The following is a 13040-nucleotide window of genomic DNA, read 5'->3' on the forward strand; positions in this document are numbered from 1 at the left end:
GGAGAAGAAGAAGAAGAAGAAGAAGAGCAGGAGGAGGAGAAGAGAAGAAGAGAGCAAGCAAGTGAGCATCTCTCCCAGGTAAAGTCTCCCAGGTAAAGTCTGTTTGCAGAGGCCAGTTTCTGAACTGCAACACTATAACACTACATCTCGTGTGGTAACTTACCTTCTAGAGTCCTTAGGGGTAAAGATGGCATCTTCTAAATATTTCCCCAATATCCTTAAGGAATAATACCCAACACAGAGCAAAAATGTGATATCTTTAAAAAAAATTTTAAGTAAAAGGGTGTTCTTGGGAGAAAGTTGTTGATTTTAATTAAAATTGCTAGAGTCAGGCTGTCACCTGGCAGAATTGGTCATGTTGGCTATCTCGATTCATTTCAACCCCCCAAGCAATTAATTCAGCTGCAGCCCATAGAGGGAGGGTAGGTAGACAGTGTAAACCCAACTGACCGGTTCTGCCACCCAGAGATTGGTTGCTTCGTCATATACCAGTGGATGTGGCCTCCGGCCCTTAGGAACCATTTTTTTGACAGTTCCCCAGGACATGGCTCTGGTTTGACTGACTTTGTTTACTAAATAAATTAATTCCTACTTCTGGAGCAGCTTCAATTTTTAAACAGAAAGCCATCTATTGATAGTCACTGATACACAGGATTTTATTGTTTGATATTAAACAATTAAGAGTTATTGTTTTTTCCCCTACAAGTACACTATACATGAAAATAAATATAAACTAGAATACAGACACTAGGAGTGGAAGAGAGGGAGATTCTATAGCCACTCTCAGTCTTAAAGAGATAGTTTTACTTTACCAAATCCATAGTGCAGACTGCATTTCTTGCGCAAAATAAAACTCTCTCTTGGCAAAATGTATATAAAAAACAGAGTCTGATCAACATTTCTTAAGATGAGTTTGATTATTAAACACATTATTTTTAAATTCCAAGAATTCAGTCTTTTGATCTGGCAGTGAGCTAATACGTTTCAATAATTTAAAATAACTTTAAAATTGCTTCTTTCAACAAAGTCTCTGGAGGTACACATAAAAAATTGAAATAAATCTAGATGTTTACAAGTATAGGAAACAATGTCATTTGTTTAACCCAGCCCATAAAAAATAGCAAAATAGGAAACCATACTTGTCTGAATATAGGACAAAGATCTGGTTCAGAATCAGGCAGAAGTTCTCCCTTCTATAACCCTAGTGAGTTTAATTGCACTCAGAAAAACAAAATGAGCGAGGGCAATGCCAAGATGGGAAGCAAAAGAGAATTCTAAATCCTCAGGTAATTTTGAAATGAAATGAGTTTACAGTTGGAAGATTCCCCAATAAGAAAATTCAAAGGATATCATTAGAGCCATAATTTAGAAGCCTTGTTTCATGAGAAAAGATTGGAATATGAAATTCTCAAAACTAAGTATTGATTATACAAGGTAAACATGACGAGGCTCGATGATAAGACATTTTGCTTCCTCTCTCACTGGAAAGGACAGTGAGGTCCCTGCCACAGACTAGAACATAAATTGCTCAAAGTGAGGCAGTTGGAAAAGGCTATTAGATTAATCAGGCTGAGAAGATGCCCAAAGGCAGAACATGTCACAATGTCACCTCTCTCTTCTTTACTATCACAATTTTCACCAGAATAAACCAGAGCCTTGGAAAACAAATTCAATCACAAACACTAACTTTTTGTTAACACTCTGAGCAAACTATCAAACCAACTTCATACACTGAACACATCAGAACTTGTCCATGTTTCCCAAACACCATGGAACAAACTATTTTCAGTATCTTGGAAAAATAGTCACGTGCATTTCTACACAATATAATTATGGAACATATTAAGAAACCATTTCTTAGTTTTCACGAAAGGATAGTAAAAAGTCAGAATTTAAGGGTAATTCCCCTTTTGCCTCTGGTGCAGGCTTTTAGGTTTTTGAAAATATAAATAAAATGTACAGAGTGACAGGAAGAGCTACAAATACGTATAAACACACCACTCCAGCTCCCATAATAAAAGCTTTTAGGAAAAAATGGTTGGACAAGTATTCATCTTCCCCAAATTGCAATCCCAGGATATTGGTTGTCACACAATTATGAAACAAAGGCAAGGTGAAGGGTGAGAAACAACAGAGAGGACAGCAGGAAGGAAGACAAGTGCTCAGCAGGCTGGATCCTGCTCCTTCTAGCTGGCCGGGCTTTCCCCAGCACCTTTCTGGTATCGGTTCCGGGCTTTTCCTCCAATACAATCCACATCATCTCTCCCAGACATGAATCTCTCTTTAGGGAAAGCCAGGCCAGCATCCAGAGGTAACGTGCAGAACCGTAAATGAAAAATGTCCACGTCTCGCAGGCAGACAAGCCAAGGAGAGCCAGCTGTCAGTTTCGGACGCCGCTGGCTGTAACGGGGTTTCGGGTTTCTCTCTGTCTCCGTCGGTCTGTCCCTCTCACCTTGTCTCCCTCAATAATATCAGCTTCCTAATCACCTCAAATCACAAATACAGTCTCCATCTGTCCTTGTATAATATATGCCGAGGAAACAGAAAAAGAGAGGGCGATACTCACAACAATGAAGAATTCCTACACATGTCGTTCCATTTTCTTGCATCGAAAAGATGAAAGGTTAATTTTAAAAGCCTTGCAGGATTAGAGCGATGAGGGGGAGGGGAATTCCGCCCGCACCATCCAGCAGCCCACCGCACAGGAGCCCGCAGGCTTGCTGACGTCACAGATTCATGAATGGATGTAAATTGGGCTGGTTTAGGATTCCGCACGGACTCCGCTGTGGTGTGTGCCTTGAAAAAGAAAGGGAGGGTCCAGAGCAGTGCCGGCCAATGGGCTTCGGGCGGGCATGGCGTGCCTCCTCTTAGAAGGAATCTGGTCACAGAATAAACAGAGCCCGCCAATCAGGCGTCTGCCACGGCCTCGGACAGACTGGCAGCTTGAGGAGGAGTGTGTGTGTGTGTGTGTGTGGTGTGTGTGTGTGGTGTGTGTGTGCTCTGGAATGGAAAGATGAGGAATTCAGAGGGTTAACAGGAGGTGAGTGCTGGACTCCTGCCCCCTTTGGGTCCTGGCCTGGATGAGGTGAAAGGTCAGCCTCAAGGAGTCCAGGCACAGCTGGGGAAAGAGTAACCCGATCCTTCTCCCTAGCCAGGCTCAGGGGATCACAGAGCCGCCTCCCCCAGGAAAGGTGCTTTGACATCCCCAGGAAGGAGTTTGTTTCTACTTGTTCTCAGCAGGGGTTGGGGTCTAGGGGAGGGTCCTGGCCTAGGGGTCAGGGAGAGCTGCAGGCCTGGCACCCCAGCCAGTATGTCAGTGCTGTGTCATCTGGGGTCAGGGGAGGTGGAGGTGACCTGCTGGAAAGGTTAGAGGTGGCCTGTTCCAGCCCTGCTCTCACTCTGTGCCCCATTTATAACGATTCTGACGGAAGCTTAGAGGTAGGAGTCTCCCCTGCCTCCCAACACACACTGATGAGTGAGAGAAACTGCCTGATATTAGACGGTGACGTGTTTGGGGTGGAGAGTTACACCTCAACCGAGATGGCTTTGCTGTCTGTGGTCGTGTGTGGTGTGTGTGTGTGTGTGGGGTGTGTGTGTGTGTGTGTGTCGTGTGTGTGTGTGTGTGTGTGTGTTAGTCAGGTGTGTGTTTCAAGAAAACATTATTATTGCTATTGAATGAGGGGATCAAAATAGAATTTCAGTGGAGTCAATGCTACCAAAAAAGCATCTAGAGAAATGACAGTCTTTTATTACAGCAATTTTCTTTAACGCTTTTCTTGCTGTTCAGCAATGTGTATGATGTGATGTGATTTAAAAAATAATAATAAAAGTCAGGGAAATAGTTTCCAAAACTGATAACCAAGGGACATGCTTGCCCTGCACACCAAGACTTGTCAAAGCAAAATAATAGGGAAATAACCTAGTGATTAAGGAAATAAAAATATGTAAGGTGATATTACATAAATGTAATTGTTTTTTAGAACAGTATCATCTTGCTGACCTTGTGATGCATCAAAAGTGGGTGTGGAAGAGTAACTTATTACTACCTTTAAATAAAGTAGAAAATTTCCTCATTGGTTTATTAAACTTCTGACATTCCTCCCAAAGAGCTCCTAATGAATCTTAGAGCAAATGTTAATTTTAGTAAGAAGCCTTATTATGAACAGCAAAAACAACTGTATTAAATTTACCCAAAGAGCTCACAACATTTTAAAAAATTAAAATAAACTTTAACACCTTTATTAAAGTATAATTGATATACAAAGAACTGTACATATTTAATGTGTACAATTTGATGAGTTTGGAGATATACAAACATCTGTGATACTATTACCATAGTCAACGTAGTACACATGTCCAATATCTCTAAGAGTTTCCGTGTGTTCCTTTGTGGGTTTTTTGGTTGTTTTTGGTTTTGGTGTTTGTGATAAGAACACTTAACCTGAGCTCTACCCTCTTAGCAAATTTTGAAGTACACAATATAATATTGCATTCTTAACTACAGGCACTATGTTTACAGCATATCTCTAGAACTTATTCATCTAGCATAACTGAAACTCAACACCCATTAAATAACAACTCCCTATTTCCTCTTCCCTCAGCCCCTGGCAACCACTATTGTATTCTCGGTTTCTATTAGTTTGGCTGCAGGATTGCTCATATAAGTGGAATTATGCAGTATTTGTCTTTTTTGTGACTGGCTTATTTCACTTAACATAATGTCTTCTAGGTTCATCCATGTTGTCATAAATGGCAGATTTCCTTCTTTTTTAAGGCTGAATCATACTCCTTTGTATGTATATCCCACATTTTCTTTATCCATTCATCTGTCATTTACATTTGGGTTATTTCCATGTCTTACTTATTGTATAATGCTGCAATGAACATAGGAGTATAGAGATCTCTTCAAGATACTGAATTCAATTATTTTGAACATATTCCCAGAAGTGAGATAGCTGGGTCATATGGCAGTTCTATTCTCAATTTTATGAGGAACCTCTATACTGTTTTCCATAGCTGCTGCACCACTTGTATTCCCACCAACCTTGCCAGCAAGGGTGTACAAGGGTTCCAATTTCTCCACAACTTTGCTGACACTTACTTATATTTTATCTTTTAATAATAGCCAACCTAAGAAGTATGCGGTGATATCTCAGTTTTGATTTGTATTTGCCTGATAATTAATGATGTTGGGCATTTTCTCATATACCTGTTGGCCATCTGTATGTCTTCTTTGGAGAAACATCAATTTAAGTTCTTTGCCCACCTTTCACACTGGACTTAGCAATGATTGCCTGGATATAACACCAAAAGCACATCAACAAAAACAAAAATATACAAGTGGGACTACATCAAAGTAAAGAGCTTCTGCACAGCAAAGGAAACAATCAACAGAATGAAAAGAGCAATACAAAATGGGATAAAATATTTTCAACCCATGTATCTGATAAGGGGTTAATTTCCAAAATATATAAGGAGCTCATACAACTCAATAGTACAAACACAAATAACTTGTGGCATTTCTCTACTATTTAAAAAAGTTCAAAGTTACACAAAAGTGGAGATAAATATAATTTACTGCCCCTGTATCCCATCACTTTGCTGCACAACTACCAATACTTTACTAATACTGATCACAACTTCTTTGAACTTGGGAAATGGCCTTCAGTCCTTGAACCTGGAACAACAGTGGTTAATATAAGGCCTCAGTTATGAAGTGTCCAGTGGCCAGGAGCGTTCTGAACAGAGGTCTGTTCTCCCAGTCAGATTATTTGAACAGCTGAGAGAAGAAAAGCATTTGCCTTTTTCTTACAGTGAGTTCAAACCTGACACAAGTAAGTACTGCACTGCTCAGCTCATTTGGAAAAAGAAAACTTCCAGGATTCTTTTGCACACAAAGATGTTCAGTGTGCTGTTCTATATACTAATGCAACAGAATATTATTGGTAAGTAACATATTCACCAAATTCCCACAGGAGCTTATTGTGAAATATCACTATGGAAAAAATAGACCAAAGAAATTTACCCAGGTAATGTGGGACTGCTCAAGACCAATACAGTGCTGGTATATTCTTCATAGGCTGAGTGCACCACATTGGACTATATCAACATGTCCATGTCCCCAGATTATTTCAGAACCCACAAATGAAAAGACAAGAAAATATATCTCTTTTTCTTTTAACAGAAATCAAAACCAACCAGAATACGCTAAAAGAATCAGATTTACAAAAAAATGTTTTCTTTCAAAATAATACAGACTAACTCATAGAAGGCAGCAGCCACTTTGTGGAACATGTCAATAAAATGGCCAGTCTGTTATAGAGACTTACAGTTGCTGTAAGGTTTGATGGCAACATCATTAGGAATAAGTCCACCAGGAATCAGGGTAGTCTCTGAAGCAATTCAACAAAACAGTCTATAAATGCTTCTAATAACTGCCACCTAAGATGTTGGCTCACTATGTAACCTGGCAAATAAAAACTAGCTGGCTCTATGGACTTGCCATTTTAATAAGCTGAACTCAGTCTGGTTAGCATGCTTTCCTGTACCACAGAAATATCAACTGGGCCAACAAAACTTCCTCCATGTCAAATATCATGGGAAATCATTGAGAAGATAACTTGCCTCTCCAAATGACAAAATCTGTAGAGATTATTGGAGGAAGCCATTGTTGTTTTAGGGACAGAAGGAAGGCAGGGAGAGGGGGCCATGAGAAATGTACATTGGAGAGCAACACTGCTGGGAAACTTCCTGCGTTGATGGAAATGTTCTATAATTTGCACTGTCGAACACAGTAGCCACATGTAGCTACTTAGCATTTGAAATGTGTTTAGGAACTGAGTTTTAAATTATGTTTAATTTGAATTAAGTTAAATTTAAAAATAAATAGTCCCATGTGGCTGGTGGCTACTGGGGACACAACAATTCGAAAGATATGAAGCCAAGTCTCATCATCACAAGTAATTTTGTATTTCAGCATTGGGCAGGCAAGTGTGAAGACTATAAAGTCACTATCAAGGTGAGTAGTTCTTTTAAGATCCAAAGGATTTGGTTCAACTTTTAATAATGACTGGAAGATGATTCTGGTCTCATTCCCAACAGGATATTAAAGACTCATTATTAGAAAAAGATCCTAAGAATAGAAGTCAAAGTACAATTTTTCTGCTATAAAAATATGAGCTAGTCTAGGTTGGATTTTTATTTTAGAAAATTTAGTTTTGTTTTTTTTTTTAAGAAAAATAACATTTAAGTCAGAGTCTAAGAGAAGTCCAAAGTATTATGACCCTGTGACAAATTTTGTCAGAAATACCAGGATAAAGAAATAATATAATGACCTCAAATGCCAATGCATAAAGATTCAGATTTCCTTCACAAGCAACACTGTGTAGTAGTGAAAAGCCAGTAAAGATTTGGGTTCAAATCCTGATGCTACCACTTATCAGTTAGTTATGTAAGTTCAGAGAAACCTGGGTTTCATTTTCTCATTATTAAAATGAGGATAATAATAGGCTCTGCCTATTGTGTGGAAGTTAAATAAAATAACACATGTAAAGAGTCTAGCACAATACTTGCATATAGAAGATGCTCAGTAAATGATACTGGTAGCAGTTTTTATTTTATTGCTATTATTCAAATACCATGGGTCCTTCTACTCTCTCAACAAGAGAAATTGCAACTGTACAGATCCAAGAATAAAAAACACAGAAAAGAATACAACATCTTTATTTTGCTTGTAATATAGCCTGACTATATCTTTGCAGGAAAATTTTAAAATATATATTAGTGACACATCTTTCCCCCAAAAGCTTATTCAAATCATTTTCCTTTGGGAGTTTGGGGCATACTCTATGAGGCTCTAAAGCAGAGGAGAGGAAAAATCCTCAGGAAGTTAAACTATATGACTAAAAACTCTCTTTATAAAAATAAAATAAATAAAAAGAAAGATAATTTTTTATGTAAAGATGTAGTATGTATATAATGATATTAACTAATATGGAAAACAATCTGTCTACAAGGTGGGAACACTAGTCAGAGAATTTTCTACTTCCATATGAGAATATTAACCCCAACTTTCCTTGTTTTCAAAGCATATCTTTAGTCAATGATTTCAATCTTCAAATTTCAATACTTAAAGACCTCAGCAGACTATTACTTCAATTTTCTGTTGTTGTTGCTGCCCAGCTCCCAGATGCCTATCTGAGAAAGTGATTTTTAAGAAACATCTAAGGAAAAACATTCTTATAAGCATCACTAAAATCTATCCTTGTATCAGAAAGATAGGTCATCAGAAAGCTACATGCTACCTAAATATCATTAGCCTAGAGACCCCCTTAGCAGAATCACTATCATTGAGTTACATTTTAATGTTATAGTTTGCTTTTACCAAGAATAATTGTAAGGAGCAGTCATATTGCTTCTGTGTTGTCCATTATTCTGCATGATATCTCACATATATGGAAATCATAGGAAGAATTCACTTTAGAAAAGACTTTTGTTCTTGAAGGATTATTAGGCATCCACCTTTTAGATGACAACAGTGTAATCAACTGAATTGCCACTGTTTTGTCCCTGCTTCTGGGAAACTTAGAGCATTATGCTCAAGTCAGTCTATCTACTTATACCTATACATACTATATTTTAGCTTTTGTGGTGTATTTAGTATATTTGCTTTTTATTCTTGTTTTGGGTTTGATTTACTTTTTGTTAACCTTATTGCATATATACTTCATGATAAGCACTTCAAATCCTTTTTGAAAAGGTAGACTATAAATAAAAATGTATGCTAAATACATATCCATTAACTTTTAAAAAGATACAAGTCTTATGTTGATAAATACTACATTTATCTTCATGATAAAATAAAACTCTAAAGGTAGCACAATTATGGCAAACTTTGAAGGATATCATGAGTTAAGTGGATTTGAAGTCTTCAATATTTTTTATCAAAGGATAATAAAACAGACAGTCAGCTGGAGAAAAGCAATTGCTTTGAGATTTTATATGCTTTTTCAGAATAAATCTTAATAACTTAATGACATTTTAATGTATTATCCCTGTCAAAAGGATGACTAAAAATGAGGGCTACAAGAATTCTTCTCTGATCGATAATGAAAATGCACTGAAACAAATCAAAAGCAAATGGATTTCTCAATTAATAAAATATTTAACATCCCTGACACACACCACTCCATAATATACAAATTCTGGCAAGATACCATAAACCAAACATTTGGGAGACTAAATGAATATCTTGAGTTTATAAAGGCCCTTACATATTGAAAGAATAAAAGGAAACTTTATACATTATTTTACTCATTCACATAGAATTTGTCCTACTTTCTGAAAGGTCATAGAAAATGAAAACTTAGCCATCTAACTTCTATTCTTCTGATCCTGTTTTAATTTCCCTTCTTTTTAGCTAGATATAACTTGGCATTTCCACTTTAGCCTCAGAGTGCAGGCAACATAATTGGAAGATCAAAACATGGGAATAGTGGACATCTGCTTTTTTTTTTTTTAGCCTGCCCCTGCATCTTTTTCCATTTGGGAAATTGTCTCTCCCCAGTTTTCAGTCCAAGTGGTTAAGATGGTGCAGTCCCAGTTGAATCTTGGGCTGCAAGAGTGACCATGGCACCAGGCTGGCCAATTCACCTCCTCGGTCATATGATTAGTGAAATGACAGACACATGACCCAAGCCAATCAATGAGAGTTAGCCAAGTCATCCCCAGGATGTTTGCTACAACTATTGGAGGTGGGGGCGGGGGAGTACATTTGTTTAATCAGGAAACTCTGCATAATGTAAGCAGAGAGCTGTCAACTTTGTCCATAGGTAGGACATAGGATATAGGAAAACAGACCCAAGAGATAAAGAAAAGAAGACGGATTTCTGACAACAGTAACTGGGAACCTAATTTCACTGATGTCTGAAGCTACTTATTCCGCTGGAGCTCCCAACTACATAAACCAATCAATCCTTTCCCTGTGACTCTCATTTTTGGGGCTTAAACCAGATTGATATAGAATCATATTAACATTCAGTCAAGAGTCCTATTATTAACACAATGTCATTAACTGATCCTCTTCTGCCATACTCAAGACACCTCAATTACTATCCATTGCTTTTACTATGAGAGCTCCTTTTCTGACATTAATAATTTCAATACATTGGTAGATTTAACTTTCAAATTCTGTTTTCTAACTCAGACAGTGTTTGTATTTCATTATTGTCTTTGTCATCTTAAAATATTCTTAAGACCAGTATCTTTCAATAGCAAGCTCTAGCTTTGATATTTTAGAGTTAGTGATGTTTCCCTGTTTGTACTATATGGCAAGCATTGGGCTAAGAGCTCTCTCACTATATATCTCATTTAACTCACACAATGATCTGAGGTAGGTATTTTTAAGCCCCATTTTAAGATGAGGAATGTGAAATGCAAAAAGGCTTAAATGATTAGAAGTTACAAAACCAATGAAAAAAACAGGCAGCAGTCTCTAGAACCTATGCTCTTATTATGCTGGTCTGTTTGTAAGAAAAGAAGATAATTTAACTGGGAGTCATACACAAAAAGTATTAAAACAATCGGATTGATTTTTAGAGAGATATGTATAGTCATTGTTTAAAAAGTTACACCACAGTAAGTATTAAAGAAGTCCATTTAAAGGTATGATCCATGCTCTGAATATTCATTCCACAGGCCTGGCAGGGTGACCTAAGATAGTAGTAAAGATAGTAATAGTCAAATGAAAAAGCAACCTGTTAGAACCTATTTTATAAAGTGAATTATTCAGGACTACCCAGGTGCTTAGAGCTCCAAGAAAAAAGAAACACCTGGAATATTTATTGTTGATAAAGCTAGAGATTTGATGTATTTGTTTTAAAAAGTCGAAGTTGTTATTGTAGGGAAAATAATTTAACAAACATCATTATATATTATACAATCAGCATTGTTTTAATGATTTTGACTTAATATTTGGGTGAGAGAATTTTTTTCAGTGTTTGGGGCCATAAAGTTCTTAATTCAGTCTTTGGGTTTTAATACATAATAATGTCATACATTTTCAGAACAAAGGTCATTGTCTCCTAAGCAAGGGGTACTCCAGATGCACCATCTAATGGAGCAAGCGGAACTAGAAGTATGGCACTGAGAAGACGACTACTCTTGTTGTAGCATCTCCTTCAACAGGAGCTATTAAACATAGCCAGCGATTCTTAAGATGTTAAACACACACCTACCAGATGATATAGTCATTTCACTCCTAGGTAATTTACCCAGAGGGAATGAAAGCATACGCCCAAACGAAGACTTGTACACACATGTTCATAGCAGCTTGATTTGTCATAGCCCCAAAATGAAACACACACACATGTCCCTCAACAAGTGAATGAATAAACAGTGGTAAATCCATACAATGGGAATACTCCTTAGCAATAAAAAGGAATGTACTGTTGATACGCACTGCATCATTGATGAATCTCAAAGTAATTACATTGAGTGAAAAAAAGCCAGATAAAAGAGTGTATGCTCTATGACTCCATATATATAAAATACTAGGAAATAAAAACTAATGCACTATGACAGAAAACATACAATGGTGGCCAGGTAAAGGGGATGGAGGCAGAGAGGAAAAACAAAGGACCCGAAGAAGCTTTTGGGGTGCTCCATATGTTCATTATCTTGATTTCTGTGATGAGTTTATGGGGGTACACTTATGTCAAAACATACCCAATTGTATACTTTAAATACATGCAATTTAAAATGGTATGTCAATTTTACCCCCCAATAAAGCTATTAAGAAAATTATTTAAAGAAGACACAAACACAGCCAAAAAAATTTATGTACTTTTGAAATTATTGCATGATGCTTTCTGATATTTTTAAGATAAAGAGTAAGCATTAAAAATAATGGCATTCAGTGTGTGAACTAAGAAGCAAAAACAAATGTGTTCCCATTCCTATATTGTGTAATATGCTTTTTCCATTTTAAGGTAAATAAACATTTGATAAATTCAAAAGGATGATAGAAAATGCAGTCTTTAATAGACTCTAATGACATAAAAGGGTTTTTAAGAAAATATTTTTCAAACTGCAGTTGCAACCCATTAATGGACCGTGAAATTGATTTAGTGGGTCATGACCATGATTTAATAAATGAGATAAAATAGAACAGAATAGAAAATAGTATGTCCCATGTGGTGAACTTAAATATATTGTTTCAGGAAACTTGCTGTATGTGGGTATATAATGGGACACTATGAAAACTGTATTTCTTACTGTGGGTTGTGGTTCAAAAGTTTAAAACTTCTACAATAAATACATTTAACACATATCTGTTTCTTGTTATTTTTTTGTTATTGTTAATCCTCACCCAAAAATTTTTTTCCTTTGAATTTTTTTTTTAGAGCGAGTAGAAGGGAGGGGGAGAGGCACACAAGAAAAACATCGATGTAATCACATCGATTGGTTGCCTCCTGCTCACACCCCAACCGGGGATCGAACCTGCAACCAAGGTACGTACCCTTGACTGGAATTGAATCTGGTACTCTTCAGTCTCAGGCCAACACTCTATTCACTAAGCCAATGGGCTAGGGCTGTTTCTTGTTATTTTTTATGTCCCACATTATAACCCATGCCTGTTGTGCTAAAATATCTTCTTTATATAATTGTGCTCTTTGGAGTTTCAGCTATTTAAGTTCCAGAAATGATAATTGGGAACAAATCTGGTCCTAGAATACTTTGTAAACAATCTTGTACTTACATCACAATTTACAAAGTAGTTTATTTTATTTTATTTTTTTTAAATTAAATCTTTATTGTTAAGATTATTACAGTTGTTCCTCTTTTTCCCCCCCTTGCTCCCCTCCACCTGGTTCCCACCCAACCCTCTGCCCTTACCTCCCCACCCCCACTGTCCTCATCCATAGGTGTACGATTTTTATCCAGTCTCTTCCCGCACCCCCCACACCCCTTTCCCCCCCTGAGAATAGTCAGTCCACTCCCTTTCTATACCCCTGATTCTATTATATTCACCAGTTTACTCT

At 37.1% G+C, this 13040-nt stretch overlaps 1 protein-coding gene across 5 annotated transcripts in view; it reads right to left on the minus strand.

Annotated features, from left to right (window-relative positions):
* MAP3K13 (mitogen-activated protein kinase kinase kinase 13) overlaps positions 1–13040 on the minus strand; it is a 154306-nt gene that overhangs the window by 83445 nt on the left and 57821 nt on the right. For 2 of the 5 annotated variants that reach the window (XM_005858436.2, XM_005858435.2), the window contains exon 1: positions 2567–2968. The exons of the other annotated variants lie outside the window; for them this stretch is intronic. The gene's annotated coding sequence lies outside the window, so the exon portion shown is untranslated. Of the gene's footprint in view, positions 1–2566; positions 2969–13040 lie in introns of those variants that run through there. 5 annotated transcript variants of the gene reach the window in all.

Source organism: Myotis brandtii, unplaced genomic scaffold (genome assembly GCF_000412655.1).
Source record: "Myotis brandtii unplaced genomic scaffold, ASM41265v1 scaffold118, whole genome shotgun sequence".
In the NCBI taxonomy this organism is placed as follows: Eukaryota; Metazoa; Chordata; class Mammalia; order Chiroptera; family Vespertilionidae; genus Myotis; species Myotis brandtii.